Below are 23,584 nucleotides of genomic sequence, written 5' to 3'. Positions count from 1 at the left end.
CGTAATTTTGTGGACACACTAAATGCTTGCCTTTTATCACAATATAACCACGTTCCGAATACCAACAACCGAATACTAGATTTAATTATTTCTGACCTACCATTGGATATTTCACACTGCGATGACCCATTGACTAAAGAAGATTCACACCACCCCTCACTAATAATTTCTGCGCCCTACTCTCTACCCAAGATGGCCGAGGTTAAACCTAGACTTAAGTTCTTTTATAATAGTGCCGACTGGGACTCTATAAATTTTGAATTAAATGAAATCGATTGGAATACTGAGATTGTCTCTAGATCCCTAGAAGATGCAGTAAACTTTTTCTATCAGTCAATTTACAATATACGCCTCAAATTTGTACCCTCCAAGGCATTCTCCCCATCAAAATTTCCTCCCTGGTATAGTAAGCCTCTTATTAAAATTTTAAAAGAAAAGTCTAAGTTTTTTAGAAAATATCGAGTTTATGGTAACTTCAGTGACTTACTCACATATACGCTGTTAAAGGAACGTGCAATGAAGTTGGAAACAGAGTGCTATACAGCTTATGTAGCGCGAGCAGAAGAGGCTATATCAATTAACCCTAAGGCCTTCTGGACTTATGTTAAGTCCAAGAATAAGGGGTCATCTTTACCTTCAGCTATGTCTTACAATGGGATAACTGTAGAGTCCACAGATAAAATATGTAGTCTCTTTTCCAACTACTTTAATTCCACTTTTCTCCCTCCAACTAATGCTATTTTTAATAACCACGGCTGTGACTTTTCCTCAGTAAACTCAAGAGATACCCTAAGCTCCATCGAGGTCTCTGAATTGAAACTTCTCAAGCTATTAAAGACTCTCGATATATCAGTCTCGGCTGGACCTGACGATATTCCTCCTTCTTTTGTTTCCAACTGTGCATCAAGCTTAGTTTTACCATTAACTTTACTCTTTAGACGGTCTCTGAGTGAAGGAACAGTTCCTAGTCTATGGAAAATGGCTTTTATTACACCGATTCATAAGAAAGGAAGCAAGTCCAATGTTGAGAATTATAGGCCCATTTCCAAATTATGCGTTATTGCAAAGGTCTTCGAGAAACTAGTGTATGACCAGGTTTACTCCTCTCTAAAATCCTCTTTTTCCACTCATCAGCACGGTTTTCTGCGTGGTAGATCCACAGTATCAAATTTACTGTTATTTAACGAGTTTTTGACGAGGAATATGGATGGAGGTGGTCAAGTGGATTGTATTTATACTGACTACAGTAAGGCTTTCGATAGAATAGACCACTCTTTACTTTTGTGCAAGTTACATAGGTTGGGAATTCATGGCGACCTTTTTCGTTGGTTTTCATCTTACGTTACCCGACGTTCTCAGGCTGTTGCTGTAAACGGATTTTTATCTTCGTTTACTGAAATATCCTCAGGAGTTCCCCAGGGGTCCCTTCTCGGGCCTCTCCTCTTTGTAATCTTCATTAATGATATAACATCTTGCTTTCAGCACTCTCAACTTTTCCTTTTTGCTGATGATATGAAGATTGCAAAGAGGATCTGTAGCGCAGACGACCAAACTGACTTGCAGTCTGATCTATGTAGATTAGATAGTTATTGCTTGGCCAACAAATTGGATCTTAATGTTTCCAAGTGCTATCTGATCACATTTACTCGCAAAATCCACCCGCTTCAGTTTGGTTACTCGCTGAAAAACACCGATTTAATAAGGGTCAATCAGGTCAGAGATCTGGGAGTTGTTCATGATGAAAAACTCTTATTTGATCATCACATTGATCAACTTATATCGAAGGCTAATAAATCGATGGGGTTCCTAATTAGAATATCTAGGAATTTCACTAAAATCAAAACTATAAAAATAATTTACTGTGCATACGTTCGGAGCATACTCGAGTATGCCTCTCAAGTGTGGAATCCTAGGTATCATGAATACATTGACAGGGTCGAAAAAATACAAAAAAGATTTTTACGATACTTGTCCTACAGGACCGGTATAGCTGATCCCAGCTATGATGATCGCTGCAAGCGTCATCACCTACTTCCATTATCCAACCGCCGTCAAATAGCTGATATCATATTCTTTTTAAAAATTATTCACGGCTTAGTAGACAGCCCTGAGTTGCTTTCCTTAATTAAATTTTTCACTCCAACCAAGCAAATTCGTCAGCCGTCTTTGTTCTATGTCCCACTTGTATCAAGTAACTACAGGCAGAACTCTTTCTTCTGGCGTGTACCTAATCTTTTAAATAATATATTGCGTGACCACAGTGACTTAGACATTTTTATCAATAGCATAGGATCTATTTCCAATGAGCTGGTTTCTGACTACTTTGGTTCTCATAAACCTAGTTAGTTTAATTTAGTTTGATTTCTTTGTAAGTCTTTGTTTTTTGTTTTATAATTTAACTCCCTCTATTTGTTATAAAGTTATGTGTATTTTTTAGATTAAGTCTAATTATAGCTTTAGTTAACTCTCTCTATACTACCTAACTAATCTACCTAGAGGTGGAAACTTGTGAAACATAAGCTACCCTGACATTGTTATCTACAAAATAAATTAGTTAAGTTTTCCTAATATAGTAAAATAAATAAAATAAATAAATATTAAGTACTTACACCTACCTACTACACTCACTCGTAATGAAAAAGTTCCAGTGACATTATGGAATCGTCAATTTCAGGTGAAACTTTATCATTGCGAGTGAGTGAATATATTGGTATTTTAGTCTATGCATATAGTGTTTTGTAAAAACCAACAACCTTGGTATTTCAAAATTTCAACTCTTAAAAATATACATATAAACACCGATAGATTTTTTTTAATTCATCTCTTTAGAATGTAGTGTTAAGACTTTTGTTTATACCGTAGCGTATTAGATTGTACCTACGGGTCCCAAGGGGCGTTAATTTTTACATTCTAGCAACGGCTACTGACTGTCAAAAGTGACGTTTCTACTTTCGAATTAACCTTTTCTATGAAGCATATTGTAAAGGTCAGTGTCTATTCGTGTTCAGTTCCCGCCCCCGCTCCGCCCCCACCGCCCCCCTTGTTCCGTTACTATTAGGTATAATTTAATAACCTATTCCGGAACTCATTTTAGTAATATATATATGTACTTAGTAAGTACTGCTTATATGAACGTTAAGTAAGTACTACTTACTTAACGTTCATATAAGCAGTGTATTCACCCAAATCCTACATATTTAATTTTAGAAGTGATAAAGTAACATTTTCTCCGTTCTTAAGATAAATTAAATATTTTAAAATATAAGATCTAACTTATGATAAATTTCTAATAGATCTACCTAAATCACTGTCATTGTCTCTCATAATTTTACCTAATGTTATGCTAATGAGTCGAAATCAACGCTTTAAAATCTGTCCAAACTTTTTTCTGAGCATTAATCTATCGTGACACTAACTAGACACTGGATTTATTAAACAAATTCCATCTGATGTAAGGCACGGATGATGCTGAGATTACTGAGTAACAAAGCTCCATTATTGGCAGTAAGTAGTTTAGAACTTTATAATTGATCGAGCTTTGTTGTATGTATGGTCAGTCATTTGTCACTCATACTTCTTATTTATAACGTTGCAGTTACATAATGATATAATTCACGCAATAAATATGAATTAGATACCTATATAAACTCGTTCAGAAAACATGTAACTTCAAAAAACAAACCTATACATAGTTAACAATGTGATGAAATCAAGGTATTGAGATTTGTGTTAAAATTAGCAAGTTAAAATATAACCAGCTTATTATAAATTGACCATAAAACCTAATTAATAAGCAGGCAATCAACAGAAAGAATGAACCAGTCATGATTGGGTAAAATACCATTTGTCTGACCCACATGTTTTTTTAAAGTATTTTGAACATGAACATCTTGTAAAATATGTCCATATCATGGTGGAAGGTCACATGCTGGAATGAAAATAAAAGTTGAAAGTGATCTACCAACAACAGCCTTTGACTAAGCACTATACGGTTTATACAGAATAGGAAAATTACCAAAAAAGAAGAAATGAATGAATACCAATAAATATTCAATTATGCGAAGCAGTGATGAGAAGTAATGATGGTCAGAACTTTTTAATATAAACACGACAAAATAACTTTTTAAATTAAAAACTGTAAAAAATAAAAGCTATTGTAAATTATACAGCATTTTTGTTTGACCTGCCATAGTTAGAATTTTGGAGGACGTGAACCTTGGCACTACTAGGCAACTGCGATACCCATTAATGTGCTAGTTGAAGTAACTAGATGCTTATATTAGCAACGACATGTTATTAGACGAATAATATGCGAAAAGGGAAACGTTTATAGCGCTGCTCACGGCTAAAAGCTTTTTAATTTACTTGAAATTCTTGTATTTAAGTGGAATCGTCGGAGAATCCTGTATTTGCATAAATGCTGTATTTATTATTTAACTATTCGATGAAAGTGAATTCAAACTATTACACACACACACATACAGAGAAAAACTCACACCTATATACTCCATTACGGGGTAGGCACGGGTCAATTGCACGAAATGAGCCTTCTCGAGTGATGCATCACCTTCCTGAAGCCAGATTCTCATGCCACGAACACAGTTGTGCGACCATCATGTGGAACCGTACGTCCGGCGCACATCACAGTACCTACCTATCACCACTAACCACATCGTTCAATATTGTATTAGGTACAATCAAATTTCAATACACTGCTATGCATTTTATAGTGGCTCTGACGATATCCTTAGCGATATCTGGGTCAGCATACAGCTCAGGCTCAGGAGTATCCTATTATACTTATAATAAACTAGTATTTTCCTCTGTAGTAAACACACCAGCTCTCCTAACCTAACAACAATAATTATTCCTGTGTTACAGTTACACGGCTGAAGTACATAGCTATGTACTTGGAGTATAATATACTACTCATGCCAGTTAAAAACACGAAGGGTGCTATTAGAGTGCGCATGCATCGGCTGATCCAATCAGGATATCCGTCCGTCAAATATCAACAATTCAGCGTAATCATCTCGAATCGATGCAATCGGTTCTCGGGTATCGATGATTGCACAGCTTAGATTCACAATATACGAACTAGATGGAGTGTCAGTGCAAAGGAAACGTCTCGACAAATAACACCCCTTTTGTACCACTGAACTCTTATTTTGAATTAGTTCGGTTACATGATTTGTGACTTTATTCATTCATACAATGGTTGTCATTATATAGGTTCAACTTAAAACGGTTCGGCAGTGCGGACAGTTTTAAGCTTTGTTTTTGTATGTGATACACCATCTTGTCCACCGCATGTTTTTGTTAATCTAAGCATTGCAGTAAGAAGCGAGACTCTCGTGTGAAAATTTGTCACGCACAGGATGATTCTTTCTCTGCGATGAGTCGTGAGATGACGTGAACGCGTATCCGTCGTTATACATAATAGTCTTGTATATATTACATAGGTACTTATGTGAATTTAAACAGCGTGCGAATATAATGGTACCTAGGGTTCCATGCAAATTGCAAATGGCACTTACCAACCTTAAGTACTTTGGGTTGTTATTTTACGCCTTTAAGTTTTAAAGTACTATAAACCGTTATTGTAAACAATTTTGAATGTATGTATATACCTACCCTACCTATGAAGGTAATCAGAAAACCTATAATAATAATAGTCTCCCAATTAATAATGTTTCAATAACTCTCTCTAAACCTCATCAGTAAATTGAAACACAGGTTACATACCTGTCGGTATGAATGTAAATGATTTTTTGAATAATTATAAGGTGAAAGAGCAGGAATTATCTCATCAAGCGAAAGTTTGGGCTCATCAGTCTCAGTTGGTATGGAAAATGGATATCAAGTCTACAGGGTTGCCAACTTTATGGATATAGAGGATAAAATATTCTTTCATCACGTCAGAATATTTATACATAAGCGTCCTCTGCTGCCCATACTATCTCAACACAACAACAAATGGCCAATTGGCGTTTCTCTTCTTTTACTTTCTTCTTCTACTTCTTTCTTCAACTCGAGCTACATTTAAAAATGGAGGGGTCCATGTTTCGGTTGCCTCCGCTTGAAATATCGCCTATTACATAAGGTTATTATTATATAAATAATATGTAGTGAACCGTGGGCGTCAAGAGATGGCGCTAGTGGTCACATTTGAAATCAATAATTAGACTAGACATTCCATTCTGCCAAGTGGCGGGTAGGTTGAGTTTAAGTGGAGAAATAAATGTGAACGGACACGATAAAGTTACGTTGTGCGATAATTTGTAATTTACGTGATATATCGGCCATTATCTGGGATATTGGACATTGTTAAGTTTAGTGTGATTATTTGCTGTCACGGGGTAAGTTTTAAACCATAAGAAATCACCGTAGCTTTGAATCAGTTGACTACGTAATTTCGGTACTTAGCATTTGTGTTTTATTGCAGCCTATCGCAACGCCCTTTATATTATAAAGAAGATCAGTGGCTGATGACTGATGAGATTCCCTTCTTGAGTGATTTTTATTAAAATACTCTCGTCATCCAAGAAACCCACGGTGATGCGACATCACACCGCGGCATAAGAAGGCTGAATTCGCTTCAACACATAAGTCCCTCTCGGGTGTAATCGTAGATGGCTCGACTAGTAATAACTGAACTCGGGTTCGATCCTCACCTCGAGCAAAGTTTCCTTTTGTGTTTTTTATTTTATTATAAACTCATCCACGATTAACTCTGGTTCGATCCTGACTACGGGCAAAGTTCCTTTTGTGTTTTTTTATTTTTAGTATTAACCAACTTACTTGTAATAGTTGAACTCGGGTTCGATCCTCACCTCGAGCAAAGCTTCCTTTTGTGTTTTTTATTTTATTGTAAATTTATTCATGATAAGTTAACTCGGGTTCGATCCTCACCACGGGCAGAGTTCCCTTTTGTGTTTTTTTTTATTTTAGCTTCAACTCAATTTAATATTGGGAAGACATCAGCTTCTTGCTAATTGGTTGTTAGTATTGTAAATAAATTAGTCAGTAATTTAGATTAGTGTTGCTACTCATAGGCGTATCTTTAAGGTGCATGTTAGATTAAGTTTAGCTGTTACAAAATTAAGACCTGCTCTGCCGGCATGGTGTCATTATCCTCGCCTTAATACAGTGATGTACTTCAACTACAACTTGTTTCATTGAACTCCACGATAAATCCCGGTCATTACATTGGCGCCCAACGGGTTTGTGGTTGAAGTACTAACTTTTTGTCATAAAGCCAATTTATAATAAAAAATAAGACGAGTGGATAAATATATATACATAAAAACATATTTAAAAAAAAATGTATGGGTGGTCTTTCCGTATGAATTTATGTTAATTTAATGGTATTTAAGTTAAATAACTTTCGTAACGTAATAGAAATAAGAGTAACTAAGTCCATTGTTTGATGACCATAGCCTTGATCAGTTGTTTGGTTTTTTTTTGCTAAGAGCTATTAAGCCAAATATATATTATTATTTCCTTTTTTTAAAAAAAAAGGTGTCTAAAATGGACGTAAATTACTTATTAAAGGATGAACTTGAGTTTGAATTGGCATGTCGAGGCATATTTAATATTGGAACAGTACCACCAATGAAAAAAATACTAAAGGAAATTATTGCTCAAGAATCTACTGGTGATCTCTCTATCAAGTTTGAAACTCCCCAAACATGCATCGATGACCCCTTATCTCAGATAGTGACTTGTGAAAGTAAAATTCGCGTTTTATCCGACTCACTTAAAGAAATTCTCGCCAAACCGGATGCCATTAGTGTTAGACGCATAGCAGCCAGAGTTTTGCATCTGCAAAACCGAATAAAACTCATACCTAGTTTAGATGAACATAATGATCGCTATCAGAAATTATGTGAGGAGATAGAATATTGTCACAATTGCCTTCAGAAATTAAATGATGAAGAGGAAGAATGTGAAGAGTTCTCAGAACACGACAAGGAAATTTTACAAAAATCATTAGGCTCAGATGCCATAAAAATTATTGAAAAATTACATTTATCAGACGCAAAAGTTCAACCAACCACAACTACAACCCGCAATAACAATGAAGCCCATGGCCATTATATTGACAATGTTTTATCTCGGCGAATGAATTACGCAAGATGCTCAACAGAAGACACTGAGAAATTTAAAAGAAAGCTAGTACCCATAAAGGACTGGGGAATAAAATTCAATGGGAAGGATAACATGTCAATCAATGCATTCCTAGAAAGAGTTGAAGAACTTAAAGATGCTAGAAATGCAGAAGATAGGGACTTGTGGACATATGCCATAGACTTCTTTGAAGATGATGCTCTCATTTGGTTTAGAGCAAATAAAGACCAAGTTGATAATTGGAAGGACTTGTCCTGTCTATTAATCTCAACATTTCAGAAGCCATTTTATGAAGACGAACTTCTAGAAGAAATTCGCAAACGCACTCAAGGGAAAAATGAAAGCGTGGCAATATATTTAGCAGTCATGCAGAACATGTTTCATCGTCTGTCACAGAAATTAACCGAAACGCAAAAATTAAACATCTTGTTAAAAAATTTACAACCTTATTACCAACTCGCTGTTTGCCGGGATGAATTTCAATCTGTTTCAGAACTGACGAAAATTCTTATTATCCTTGAGCGTACCAAACTCTTATGCGATAACTTTCAAGAACCGAAGAGCAAAACTAACTCATTGGAACCAGACTTGGCCTATAATAGTAATCACGCAAACAGTGAGCTAGAACTACAGGCTCTTCGGAATTCGCCATATAATCGCATTAGTGGACCAGAGAGCACCAAGACAGCCACCATGAAATGTTGGAACTGTCGATCCACCGGGCACAGTTTCAAAACTTGTTCTATTCCCCGTCAACGGCTATTTTGCTATAGATGTGGCAAATTTGGAATGACAACGATAAATTGTACGTGTAATCAGTCGGGAAACGCAAGAAAGGAAGTCATAACACCTGCCGGATGCCTTCCGAAGTAACCTCAAGTAAAAGAACATCTACGAAGGATTGGCAGGATTGGCTCAAATTCATATCAAATTATTTTAAGTATAACGAAATTTGCAACATCACATCAAAAATAGGAGACAAACGTTACTACGCTAACATAAAGATTTTAGGAAATAAATTTATTGGGTTACTGGATTCTGGTGCCACATCATCAGTTATTTCTAAATCTTTCTCGGCCAAGTTAATCACATTAGGGTTCATATCGCAAGAGCTACCCACCACCACTCTTTCTACGGCCGATGGTACAGCACACAAGATATCCTCGATGATTTATTTACCAGTTGAATTTAGTGATGGTTATAACGTTGTTGGATTCCTTATAATGGATAACTTGAAACACGACATTATATTAGGGATGAATTTCTTCGAATGTTTCAACTTGTCCATTAGACATGGCATAAAAAATTATGAGATCTTAGAGAGTCTCGACATTCATTCTAATTCAGAAACGACGTCAATGTCTACTAGACATTCGGTAATATCACGGGAAGAATTGTCCACTGAACAGAAATATGAATTGGATGAGGTCATTGAGGCAATGAGAAACACAATTGGCATAGGGTTAGGCCGAACGAAGCTCATCGAGCACAGGATTGACACTGGAGATGCTTTACCCGTGAAACAGAGGCAATACCCATTTTCTCCGCCCATTATGAGGGAATTAGAGGCAGAAATAGAAGACATGCTAGAGAAAGATGTAATTGAACCTTCCTATAGCTCCTGGCGCTCACCCGTATTACTGGTCAAGAAAGCAACAGGCAAGAATAGGTTGTGTCTAGACAGCCGCCAACTAAATAAAGTAACCAAAAAGGATTCTTATCCACTCCCTAGGGTCACATCAATTCTAGATAATCTAAAAAACGCACAACTCTTATCTACAATTGATCTAAAATCAGCCTTTTGGCAAATACCACTAGAGGAGACAAGCAAGGAAAAAACGGCGTTTGGACTCACGGGAAAAGGCTTGTTTCAATTCAAAGTCATGCCGTTTGGTTTGAACAATGCTTCTCAAACCCAACAACGACTTATGGATAGATTATTTCCTCCAGAATATGAAGGGAATATATTCACTTACTTGGATGACATCGTAATTTGCAATAAGTCATTTGAGGAACACATCAAGTGCTTAAGGTGGGTGAAAGATCAGCTGCAATCTGCGGGACTGACCATAAATCTGGAGAAGTGTCATTTTGCCCGGCCTTCCTTAAAATACTTGGGCTACATAATAGACAAGGAAGGACTACGCACAGATCCAGAGAAGGTGAATGCAATTGTTGATTACCCTAGACCAAGTAACTTTACGGAGTTAAAAAGGTTCATTGGCTTAGCCAGCTGGTATCGCCGTTTCGTCGAGAATTTTGCTATAATTGCAGCCCCGCTGCATGAACTTACGAAAGGCGGTAAAAAAGGGGGTTTAATACAGTGGAACAAAGAAGCTGAAGAATCTTTCCTGAGGTTAAAGACTGCTCTTACCACAACACCTGTATTGTCATGTCCCGATTTCAATAAAGAATTCTCTATTCAATGTGATGCATCTAACAAGGGCATTGGTGCGGTCTTAATCCAAGTTGTACAGGGCATTGAAAAACCAGTCGCATACACCAGTCGCAAACTCACAGATAGAGAATGCAAATTTTCAGCTTCCGAGAGGGAGTTATTAAGTGTGGTCCATGCTGTGGAGCAATTCCGCCCTTATGTTGAAGGGAGTCACTTTAAAGTAATCTCAGACCACAGTGCTCTTCAATGGTTATATAAGACAAAAGATCCTCATGGTCGATTGGCCCGCTGGGCAATGCGGCTTCAGCAATTTGACTATGAAATTATACACAGGAAGGGAAAAGACAATGTGGTTCCCGACGCACTGTCCAGGGCAATGTTAGTTGATGAAATTAATGTAATTGAAATTAAACCAGAAGATAAAGATGAGTGGTATAGATCTAAAGAAGAATCGTTAAAACATAAACAAGAAGAAGACTGGCTAGTTAGAGATAACCTTTTATGGAAGTATTTAAAATTGAAGCAATTTCCTGATGAAAATGATTCGTGGAAGCTCGTCATTCCTGAAAAATTAAGACATAATGTTCTGCTTGAGTGCCACAATGATCCTCTTTCTGGACATTTTGGTGTCAAAAAGACAGTAAATCGAGTAAGGCAGCGATACTACTGGCCTTCTCTCATTAAGGACGCAAAGGAACATGTCAGAAAATGCGAAACATGTGCTAAACATAAAAACAGTCAACTGGCACCTAGTGGTCATATGGGCATACATAAAGACGTAACAGAACCGTTCCAAATAATTTCAATGGATCTAATGGGACCATTCCCAAGATCGAGAAATGGGAATACCATGTTGTTGGTAATCTCGTGTTGGTTCAGTAAATTTGCACTTCTCTTCCCTTTAAGAAATGGTAAAGCGTCAAATATCACAAAAATTGTTGAAGAGCAGGTTTTCCTTATTTTTGGAGTGCCAAAAGTAATAATATGTGACAATGGCAAGCAATTTGTAGCCGAACAGTTTCAAGACCTCTCTAGAAATTATGGCGCTGAAATAATGTACACTCCATATTATCATCCTCAGGCGAACCCGACTGAACGCGTCAATAAAGTCATTGGATCAGCTATTGCCTCTTACGTTCAAGACAACCACAAAGATTGGGATAAGTACATTCCCCATATTGGACACGCCATTAGGACTGCTGTGCATGAAGTAACCGGGAAAACACCGTCATATTTGTTTTTTGGGCGTGAAACATCTGTAATCAGCCATCAGGGAAAGTCATTCGTTAAGGATCCTTTAACATTTGACAGAAGCAAATATGAAGAAAATTTGAAAATTAGACAGGAAATTTACAAAGATGTACAACATAGGCTTAAGGCTTCCTATGAAGTAAATAAAGAAAGATATAACTCAAGACGAAGAGTAACTCAATATCAAGTCGGGGACATTGTCTGGAAAAAAACAAAATATTTATCAAATAAAAGCAAAAACTTTATGGCCAAATTGGCTCCCAAATTTGAAAAGGCCGTTATAACCGAAAAAGTTTCTTCAGATGTCTACATGCTAAAAAGCTTACGTGGTAAAGATTTGGGAAAGTGGCATTCTGTAGATCTAAAAAGATTTGTTTAAAGAACGCCATTATGACAATAATTGGGTGAGAATCATATCCTACTTATATTATGAATTCGGGTCGAATTCTATCTGAGGAGAGGGGATATTGTAGTGAACCGTGGGCGTCAAGAGATGGCGCTAGTGGTCACATTTGAAATCAATAATTAGACTAGACATTCCATTCTGCCAAGTGGCGGGTAGGTTGAGTTTAAGTGGAGAAATAAATGTGAACGGACACGATAAAGTTACGTTGTGCGATAATTTGTAATTTACGTGATATATCGGCCATTATCTGGGATATTGGACATTGTTAAGTTTAGTGTGATTATTTGCTGTCACGGGGTAAGTTTTAAACCATAAGAAATCACCGTAGCTTTGAATCAGTTGACTACGTAATTTCGGTACTTAGCATTTGTGTTTTATTGCAGCCTATCGCAACGCCCTTTATATTATAAAGAAGATCAGTGGCTGATGACTGATGAGATTCCCTTCTTGAGTGATTTTTATTAAAATACTCTCGTCATCCAAGAAACCCACGGTGATGCGACATCACACCGCGGCATAAGAAGGCTGAATTCGCTTCAACACATAAGTCCCTCTCGGGTGTAATCGTAGATGGCTCGACTAGTAATAACTGAACTCGGGTTCGATCCTCACCTCGAGCAAAGTTTCCTTTTGTGTTTTTTATTTTATTATAAACTCATCCACGATTAACTCTGGTTCGATCCTGACTACGGGCAAAGTTCCTTTTGTGTTTTTTTATTTTTAGTATTAACCAACTTACTTGTAATAGTTGAACTCGGGTTCGATCCTCACCTCGAGCAAAGCTTCCTTTTGTGTTTTTTATTTTATTGTAAATTTATTCATGATAAGTTAACTCGGGTTCGATCCTCACCACGGGCAGAGTTCCCTTTTGTGTTTTTTTTTATTTTAGCTTCAACTCAATTTAATATTGGGAAGACATCAGCTTCTTGCTAATTGGTTGTTAGTATTGTAAATAAATTAGTCAGTAATTTAGATTAGTGTTGCTACTCATAGGCGTATCTTTAAGGTGCATGTTAGATTAAGTTTAGCTGTTACAAAATTAAGACCTGCTCTGCCGGCATGGTGTCATTATCCTCGCCTTAATACAGTGATGTACTTCAACTACAACTTGTTTCATTGAACTCCACGATAAATCCCGGTCATTACAAATATTATTTAAAAAAAAAAAAAAACAAAAGTATTTTTTAAACAAAAGTATAAAATCTGATAGTGGCAACCCTAGTCTTGACTTCCAAATCTGTATCTGTACACGTCCAGTAAACGTATGGAACTATTAACATTTAAATGCTAATTGAAGGCATTTAAGAGGTTGGATAATAATTATCATTAGGTTGGTGTCATAGAACATTAAAGAAACAGTTTGTTTTGAACGTATACGTACATACATAATTAGTAATCGTAGATAGGGTTATCGGATATCCCAAAAAGGTCAAAACGAGTTTTGGAAATCAGAAGAGTGAAAATTAACAAACAGTAGTGGTACTCTCGACGCGCAATCCATTGTGTCACGCTTGCCTTCGAGTCATTTGGCACTCTGGAACACGATGGTAGCGCCACCTTGCCTACCGTATTTGGTGGTTTTCGGGTGAACTAGTCTAAATTCGGTTACGAACGCAAGTTGGTACTCTTGACCGCCATTTTGACAGTTGTCAATATTGAACAAACTGGATATACGCAATCGCTAAGGCAAGAAGAAAAAAGTAACTTTATTACTTGTATTTGTACTTGTGAGTGGCGATTTTGTGTGGTTTTGTGTGGTACTGGTATTTGAGACTAAAGATGCTGTGTTATGGCTTATTTAGCACTACGAATAGCGATTTAGCGCAATGCGCAGCGAAGAGATATCCGGAGGCGCAAAAATCAGCGGCGAATGGTGAGATATTTGGACGAAGCAGTGGAAATGGGACAGGCGGAGTTCGTCGATAATTACCGCCTCACAAAAGAACTTTTTGATGAACTATGTGGAGACATAGAGCCCTTCATGAAGGAAGGGTTTAGGCCTAGTCCTCCACGCTGGCCTAGTGCGGGTTGGTGGATCCCAACACAAGCAAGCTTGTGCTGAAAGAGTTTATTTATTTATTTGAAGACCAACAAATGATACACTTGTTACATACATCAAGGCTACATAAATAAAATACAGTACAGGCCTCTGACTAGGATTAAGGACTGCTGCCGAAGCAGCAACCGGGCCCCACAGCTTAACGTGCCGTCCGAAGCACGGTAGCGTCCAGAAAAGAACCACTTGAAATTGGTCACCCATCCAATGGCTGACCGTGCCAGTTGTTGCTTAACCTCAGTGATCAGTTACGATCACTGAAGCCCGCTCGACTACAGACGCTTCGATAGTGTCAACTTGACACTATTCACGACAGTTTTTGTTATTTTTTCCTTTTCATTCATTCTTTCACACACACACACACACACACACACGCACTCACGCCTTGTACTAATGTACTCCCTTGCGGGGTAGGCAGAGGTGCATTGCTGCACCCACTTTTCGCCAGAGTGTTATGTTAGTCCCAATGTAATAGGGGGCGGGCCTATTGCCATTTTACGGGCACATCCAAGACCCGAGAACAAATATCTGTGTTTAAACAAATATCTGCCCCGGCCGGGAATCGAACCCGGGACCATCGGCTCAGTAGTCAGGTCACTAACCACTATGCCATTCGGACGTCAAGAGTACCAAATCTAAATTGAAATTGGTTCTGACTCGAGCACAATATTAACGCAATATGAATAACCGTCTTGCGTATCAAGAGTAGCAGTACAGTTCGTAATAATGACTTTGTTGTCTATAAATTGTATGTCTCTATTATATCGTGCCAATCTTGATATACATCAAAAACTAGTATCTATAAATACCTACGTATGTCTGTTAACCGAGGCGACACTGTCACTCATATAATGATTATATCATATGGAATATATGTAACGGTAACGGTAAAAAAAGGTTGCCATTTTAAACATGTAACATAACTAGTTTTGTAAACTAGCTATTGCTTGGCTGTTCTACTAAAGTTGAAGTGGGGCATCTTTAGTATAGGTACATAGGTTTTTTTCGCGATTTCAGAGTTGGTATCATGATGAACCACTTCACTACCAATCTTTCAACCTCACCATAGGTTAACTGGTAGAGAATGCTACTAGGATTAAGTTCACTTTTCTACCCATGACTTTGCACAATCATTTAAAAAAATATATTATAATAATGATGAAACCTACGGGTCTATGAATGGAGCCTCCTTGATTGACCTATCGTGAGTTCCATGCCACGTCCGGCGCCTGGGCAGTCAGCGACTGAAACTAATTTGGCCCATCACGGTGACTAACCCTAGACTAGTTCTAGTTATTGTCACCAACTAATTAAAAGAAGAATTATTATAGCTCAGTCTGACGGGAATACTTACCTGCCCACAGGAATTTTAGTGAAAATAATCCCACACCCCTATAGCAACGGTTCTATTATAAAGATCACGAAAAGGTCAGAATCTTACGCAACGTCATAATTCAGTGTTGTCTATTTATTTTTTATAGATCCTGAAGTGACAAGCAGTCTTTACATAACGAAACATCAGGATTAGAAATACATAAATATCTATCTAGTTACGTTGAATGTCTTTGCAGCTTACATAAATATCTGTTTTTATTATTTAGAAAGTTTATAAATTGGAATAGCAAATGATTTTATTAAATGAATTATCGATGTGTTTGTAACTTGTTCATTAGAATTCAATATGATGTATCTAAATCTATCAGCAACTATTTTGTTTTCAAATTATACTAAAATAAATTTAAAAAAATACCATTATATGCACCGGTATGACTCATTATATCATTTTCAATATAATTAAAGCATGTACAAGTATCTCTAGGAGGGCATCAACCTAATTATTAATCATGTCAATGTAACCTTACATCAAAAACTGTAATCATTGCCTGTATCAAGCCTGTTGATGGGACCATAAAAAATATCCCATTTCACATGAGCGATAGCGTCTAAACCAGTAATTATGAACTATTAAACGGTTTGTGTTCGTGTATCAGAAAAAAAACAAGGCTTCAAATTGAATACTAATGAAAAGTAATCGATGGTTAAGTGATCTTCTTAAAACGCAACGAATTAATCCGTTAGATTAAAATGGTCTATCAAATACATTTAAAATTAAATACCTTACGTTATACATAGTAGGAATGCATTGGCTACAGCATTAAAACATAATAAATAACGAAATGCATACAGTATAACGTATGAAATAAAGTTTCAAACGGATATTTGCAAATCATTAATACCCGAAAATCTGAGAACCTTTGGCGTAGACGACTTCTCAAGTAGAGCCGGCACACAACAACACAGGCAAAAGCAGCGTGGGACGCCTTTCTTAGACAAGTTCCCGGTAATGGTTGAATTAGGAAGACTGAGGACCTAGTGTCTGATGAAGGTGATGATAAGGTTTCATACACTGACAGGGAATGAAAAAGTTCCACCTGCTATTGATGTTCCATATGGCACTGGAACTTTTTCATTACTCGCGAGTGTAATTATTATTAAGTGGCTCACGCTGAATATTGAGTGGGATCATGACATGACGATCAAACATAAGAGGTACTCAGTACAGTCAGAGAAATCCGTCAACTAATCCTCATGCCGCGTACATTTTCGCTTTCTAGATGAAAGGTTAATCGTAATTAGTTTAAACATGTTTCTATCATTATTTAGGTATAGTCAAATTATTGACATTACTTCTGATCTGGTCGGTGACAAAAACTACAACTAGACTAAGGTTTGTCACGCGGGTTTGAGCGGTGGTAGCTCAGTCGGGTAAGCGCCCGCTTCTCACGCAAGAGTGATTTCTTTTAACTTAAGTACAATGTCCATCGCTCTTACGGTGAAGGAAAACATCGTGAGGAAACCTGCATATCTAGATTTAGCACATCTAGATATGTGAACCCACCAACCCACAGTGGACCAGCGTGTTGTGTGCGAAGGCAGTTTAGACCTTGAGGATATGCACAAAGGTTCCACTCGAGAGAGCCAGTCGCAGGTAGGTACTTACACCCCCACAGAGATTTTATTTCTGATTAACTAGAGATACAAAGATTATTATTTGATTTCTCGTGTGATCTCTACCTCAAGTGCAACCTGAATAGTAAAGTTTAAAATGTTTCTAATATGTTAATCATATTCCATCTTTACATAAGTATCTAGTTTTAATGATACTGCGATTTCACTTGCGATGTCGCTACTCTTTGACACTGTAGAACATAAAAATATTATGAATTGGAAATTATAGAAATACGGTAGGCTCTAATAAATTATGGCTGCAGTAGGAGTTTTCTGTGTAATGAAATAGAATATTCCTGTATTGTATAGAACTCCGGCTGAGATGACACACATTTTGACAAGAAGGTTCCGTAATTGGCTGAAAAAGGCATGTTACTAGGAATTTTGTTTTTGATACAATTCAGCCAGTCATCATAATATCAGTAAAAATAATATAAGTTTAGTGATAGCAGTAGGTCATCCAGATCCCTGCTGATCTTGCCAAGACCTGGATAGAAAAATAACTTGTGCGTTGAATTCTTTTGTATGGCAGTTTCTAGCGTAAATTATATGTTACAGTTTTTCGTTTAATTATAATAAACATAAAGAGTTGTAGAAGTACATAGTTCAATTTGTTTATAATCAAAATATAAAAAGTATTGTAGGTTATCCCTGAGGGTGGTGATCTTGCCTGGAGCCTGGATAGAAGAACTTGCGCGTTGAATTTTTAGTATGACAATATTGTGATAGTTTGCCGTTTTTAAATAACATGTTGTCGTATATCAATACCTAGGTATACAAAAGATAAAAAGTATGTTACCAGGAATATCAGAACTAATGCGTAAATTTAGTTTAGTTGTAGGAAAAAACAATAATTATTTAAATATTAAATACGAGTACAATTCCTATATTATTGCTAACAAAATTGCATACCTAAAAACATTTCCACCACGGCGGAAAGTCAAAGCAAAACGTTTATTTTTGAATTGCCGTTACTCAACAGAAATGTATAGGGTTTGGGGCTTTATTAGTATGACCTGTAGTAGGTTTATTATTTTAATATTAAGTTTAGTTAATATTTTTTTATTAAAATGGTTCGGTTATATGAATAATTGGGTCATAAAATGGCACACTCTAACGAAGCTGGGGTCTTTTCACCGTGATATGACGAATGTGGTTTGTTTATGGTCCTGGGCAATAAAATGAAGCACCTCGAATTAATTATCATGTGTATAATCTGGAAATGTGAATGTAACTATTCAATCAAAAAACTTGAGGCATGTAACTTAGAATAGTCCAAATTTTATGTTATACGGTCACCGTATTTTAACGTTTAGGTTAACATTTTTTTAGTGAATGTCACTACTTTTGATTGGATATTCGTAGCGATTCTGAGGGGACCAATTTTAAGTAGGCATAAGAATGCCAAAACGTTATAGGTATATTTGTTGTTTGAAATACGAGTACTTAAGTCTAATTTTATATAGGTAATCCAAATTTAAGATTATAAATTGATAAAATGCAAAAAATCAGGGTTTATACGACATTAATTTTTTATGATTTAATAAGACACCATTGTTAAAGAATCAGATAGTGCTAGTTTATTAGTGAAAACTTTTTGAAAAGCACTTTAAGGAAGTTTATGATAAATGAATAAAGGTTCCAACTGCCTATTATGCTGTGTAGAGCTTAGAAATTAATAACATACAGTAACTTATTGAATAATGAATACGAGTAGAATCTCTTCATTGATAATCAATTTAAATGAATATGTTTCTTCTGTGTTCTCCTAACACCATAGTAATGATCTGCTAATGCTGCCTTTGATGATGAATACTCATTACAAAGATGATAATCGTGGAACGCTCACTCAAAACAGATGTCAGATTTATTCCATATTTCGCAATATGGTTTCGATTTTGTATCAATTGATGCGATTTTAATATGATTTTGGTGTACCACCTATGACTTAGTTATTTAAATACAGGGTGATTCAAAAGCGTTATAATAAGCCAAAAGGTGGTAGCTCTGGGGTATGAACAACTTTTGTTCTACGACTTTAAGAAATTCGCAAAAAAAAATGCAGGTTGACCCCTTGAGCACCACCCTTTCGCCTTTTTATACCACTTTTGCAACACCTGTATAGTGAGACGCAGGTACAAAAAGTACGAGTGGTTCCATTATCATATATGTATTACTAGCTGTTCCCGCGCGCTTCGCTTCGCCTTAAAAAGTTTTCCCGTGGGAATTCCGGGATAAAAAGTAGCCTATGTTCTTTTCCAGGGTCTAGACCGTATGTATACCAAATTTCATTCAAATCCGTTCAGTAGTTTTGGCGTGAAAGAGTAACAGACAGACAGACAGACAGACAGACACAGTTACTTTCGCATTTTTAATATTAGTTAGGATTAGGATGATATCGAAAGAGAAACAAACGGTTAAATACCTATGTATACACGCAACCCAACCGCAACCAAAACAGATATTATCCCTATTACAGGGTTGGTCCCAGTTGCTCAGTACTTTGGGTTCATTGATCTGCCATTGGGCAGTTCATTGATAAATGACACTCCGTATATGTTTGCTCTAACTATCCTATGCAAGGTGCTGTACAGGTGCTGCTGTTTACTTCAAGTGCACAACGTGACGTCATAAACCTGAAAACTGAAAATCCACATACCTAACAAAAGCACAATCCAGTTAACACGGTCACGGATCCAAAACAAACTGTTTGTCCTTCACTTCACTCATACCAGCACTTTCGTAAGATTTTTCTTTAATGTTTAAAAAAGGAACATTCGATTAACCGTCGGAAGCGCGGATCCGCTGCGGGTCGTGTTGCGCAGGCGCAGCGCGGCGTACTGCTCGGCGCGCGACTCAACAACAAATGCTGAACACTCGAAGCATTTTTCTGCGCTTCTGCCCGATCTAGGAGCGAAAGAAGGCCAATGGGTCCTAATCCACAGGTGAAATATGACCCGTTATGTAGATCCGATCGGTATCCACGGTCGCTTTCTGATTAAATTAAGGTTTTAATGCGTTTTCGTTTGTATTAATAGGGTGAGCTTTCGCTTTTTCGATGTCGCCCTTCGTGGAAACTGTGTTGATGTTTATGGATTGTCAACGCGGTTTCCGATGCGTCGCGTTAGTTCGATAGTTAGCGCATGCGCGTGGCATCCGATGCACTGTATTGTGTTATGATACATTGCAATGCGAGTAGGAAGGTGTCAATACGAGTATTATAGACGAAGGTGAGTTCATAACAGCGGTAAGATTTATGGAATGACGGCAAAATCATGATAGTATGTTCGCATTTCGAACATGAATAGCAAGTGGAAACCTAAGTAACTTAGGTATCTTTATCACAATAAACAATGTGTGCCATATTACTCATAACTTTGAATTTATATATTGTAGCATATGTATTTACGTATATAAACAACAAAGCCATTATGTTGTTTATTAGAAGAAAGTCGACTAGTCATTGCAAATCTGTACACTCATGTTTCAAACAAAAATAACTTTTTACTTTTATTTTCACTTTGGTTGAGGTTTCAGTAGACACATAACTATTTAGTGTTTACCCAGATATTTAAGCCTAGGGGTATACCATGAGATGCTAAAATGCGAAATCAGAAACTAACTGTTTTCAGCAACATTTCTATGTTTTGTTCAATGCAGTTATTTTGTTTATTTTTTATTTTTCATTGAAGGAATAAAAAATCGGGTTATTCTATTCTATTCTCAAAATCGGGTTAATTACGTGTCGATATTTTGTAAGTGGAACTTTTTCATTGCTCGTGACGTGAGTGTAGTTAGTTTTATTTCAATCACAAAATCATTACCAATTATTAAATAATTTATTGAGCGTATTATAGTATTTCTACGAGTTAATAATCGTGAATGGTAGAAATATCCTATATATTCCCCGTTTTATCTTTTTTCACCCTAGTCTATTATACTGTATACTTACTAATGTATTATTATTTAGTCTATTCTTTATATCTCTTGTGTTGTCTCAAACACGAGACGATAAGAAGCCGATAACTTTTTAAATTTCGTAGTACGGTTCCTGCACGGCACAGACAGTCGCTAAACTGAATGTTTTTAAACAAGGTCGGAGGTCGTGCAACGGCAACGCAGTGGCTGGCGAAATGTGTTTTTTTTCTACGCAATAAGGATACTTGCTCTACAACTGTATTTCATTTATGGTTCATTGACTTCCCAAGTGTATTCGTGTCCTTATTTTGTTTAGAGTGTCTGTAGGTGAACTTTAAAACGTGGATTAAGTTTGAGGAGATCTGCCTAGGAATGCGGTACCTAATAAATAATTTTGAAGCCTATAGGAGGTTTAAATAACTCTTATGATACTGAAGCCAAGAGAGCAATGTTGTTAAGTGAATATATGTTAATGTTCAGCATAGGTAGAAGAATAGTTCATGTGACGTTCCTACTTGATGCTAAATTTGGAATATAAGTCACTACTTCACTCATGTATCACACATTAATTTACAAAACAGTGTAATCTTTTGTTTTTGCTATATACGGCTATAATCAGCTATCACGTACCGGAACCTGATTGATTTACAACCAGCGGTCCATCTGCCCGATCACTATACACAAAACTTTATTGGCAACTTTCTCTAGTTTTTAATAATTAACATTTAATTATCTGGTTTTGATCTCCCATTGCGATTAAATATTGGTTAGTAGCACGGTGTATCTTCTAGCTCTTATTCGAATATGTTTAAGGTTCAGTTGAGTGTATAGTAAATTTAGACTTGACCTCCGCAGTATATGGTTTGTGTCATATTTTAAAGAGATGAATCTCAAATCATAGGTTAGAGCTTCGATTTCCCTTCATACGCATCCTCCTACGTTGGTGTAATAACAATCATATTTATGTAAATTAAGTTATGCCGCCTATTAAAAATTTTTACATTCTTCTTGTTTCTTGTTGAAGGTAGTAGTTATTGGAAAAGTATAAAATATTTTTAGGATATAGAGAATCAATATTGAAAATTTAAAAGTCAGATTTTTGTAAATGGTTAAATGATTGCTATTAAAGTAAATTGAAAGGTACATTTAAACGAGTAATTGTTTAGCTTTTTTCACTTTTGAAAGGCTCTCTGTCACGCCTACATAAAACCTAGTAAAACATATTAATAAATAGTAATTATAGTAAACATACGTATAAAAAAATTGTGAAATTTATAAAGAACTGTACCCATACGTTCAATTCAAAATCTAATTTACATAATCCAAAATAATGATCAATACAATTCAATACATGTCAGTGAACCCTCTTTTATTTGGAAATAAATTTCACATTCACTTCAATTTACCATATTTATTTAAGTTTAATTGTATTAAATTATATTATCATTATTATTATATTATTTAATTCTACATAGTTTAAATACACACCAAATAAACAAATATGTATATCATAAATGGTAGGTTATAATACAAATTAACATTTAATTAATGAAGCCTAACCTAATTGTAAATAAAATTATGAAAACTGAACTAAAAGATAAAATTTTACAAATTCAAAGTATTCGCCTCAAACTTAGTCTAACTAGTCAAAGATGCCGCCTCGTATCGTTCCTGCCTCGAAAGTGCCCAACAAGCCAGCCGCATTACCGCGCTGTATCGCCAACGAAATGCGCTGAACCAGGAACGACCCAGAGCGAGCATCATGACCTTTTTCCTTCAGGCGCTTGCCAAGCTCTATGATGAAGCATAAAGCCTCTGTTCCCAGGAACCTGCTGCTTCGACAGCAAAGGGCAAAAAGCTGTAAGAGGCTTTCAAATTAGAGTACTTTAAATGCTTTGCCCCTGCAGCTGTCTCGGCAGCAGCTCCTCCAGCATACTACGGGACAGGTTGAGTAAGTAGCGTGTAAGTTTATGCTTAGCTTCGATGAAGCTATCTACCCCATTCTTACTACCTTTTACAATAAAGTTTTGACCCAAGACTGCATACCAGAAAAATGGAAAACATCTCTTATTACCCTGATATATAAAAAAGGAGATCCTGCACAAATAGGAAACTACCGACCAATTAGCCTTCTGCCGGTAATATACAAAATATTCACTACAGTACTCCTTCAACGCATGAACAACCAGCTAGAAGAACACCAACCGAGAGAGCAGGCGGGATTCCGAAGAGGTTTCTCTACTGTAGACCATTTATTCACTCTTACTCAAATCATGGAAAAATACTCAGAATTCCAAAAAACGCTCTGCATAGTATTCATAGACTATACCAAGGCGTTCGACTCTATCAAACATGACATGCTGTGGGAATGTTTAGCGGAACAAAGTATACATCCTAAGTACATAAACATATTGAA

The 23,584-nt window shown here is 36.5% G+C and overlaps 1 protein-coding gene across 1 annotated transcript in view; it reads right to left on the bottom strand.

The window, feature by feature from the left end:
* The window catches only part of LOC105388452, a 35,713-nt gene extending 15,461 nt beyond the window's left edge, over positions 1-20,252 (bottom strand). The window contains exon 1 of the mRNA XM_038106277.2: positions 19,910-20,252. The gene's annotated coding sequence lies outside the window, so the exon portion shown is untranslated. The remainder of the gene's footprint in view (positions 1-19,909) is intronic.
* Between the last annotated feature and the right edge of the window lie 3,332 nt (positions 20,253-23,584).

The sequence above is a fragment of the Plutella xylostella genome, chromosome 19 (assembly GCF_932276165.1).
Source record: "Plutella xylostella chromosome 19, ilPluXylo3.1, whole genome shotgun sequence".
Taxonomy (NCBI): Eukaryota; Metazoa; Arthropoda; class Insecta; order Lepidoptera; family Plutellidae; genus Plutella; species Plutella xylostella.
The sequence above is the reverse complement of the archived record's forward strand: the minus strand, read 5'-3'. Positions and strand labels throughout refer to the sequence as shown.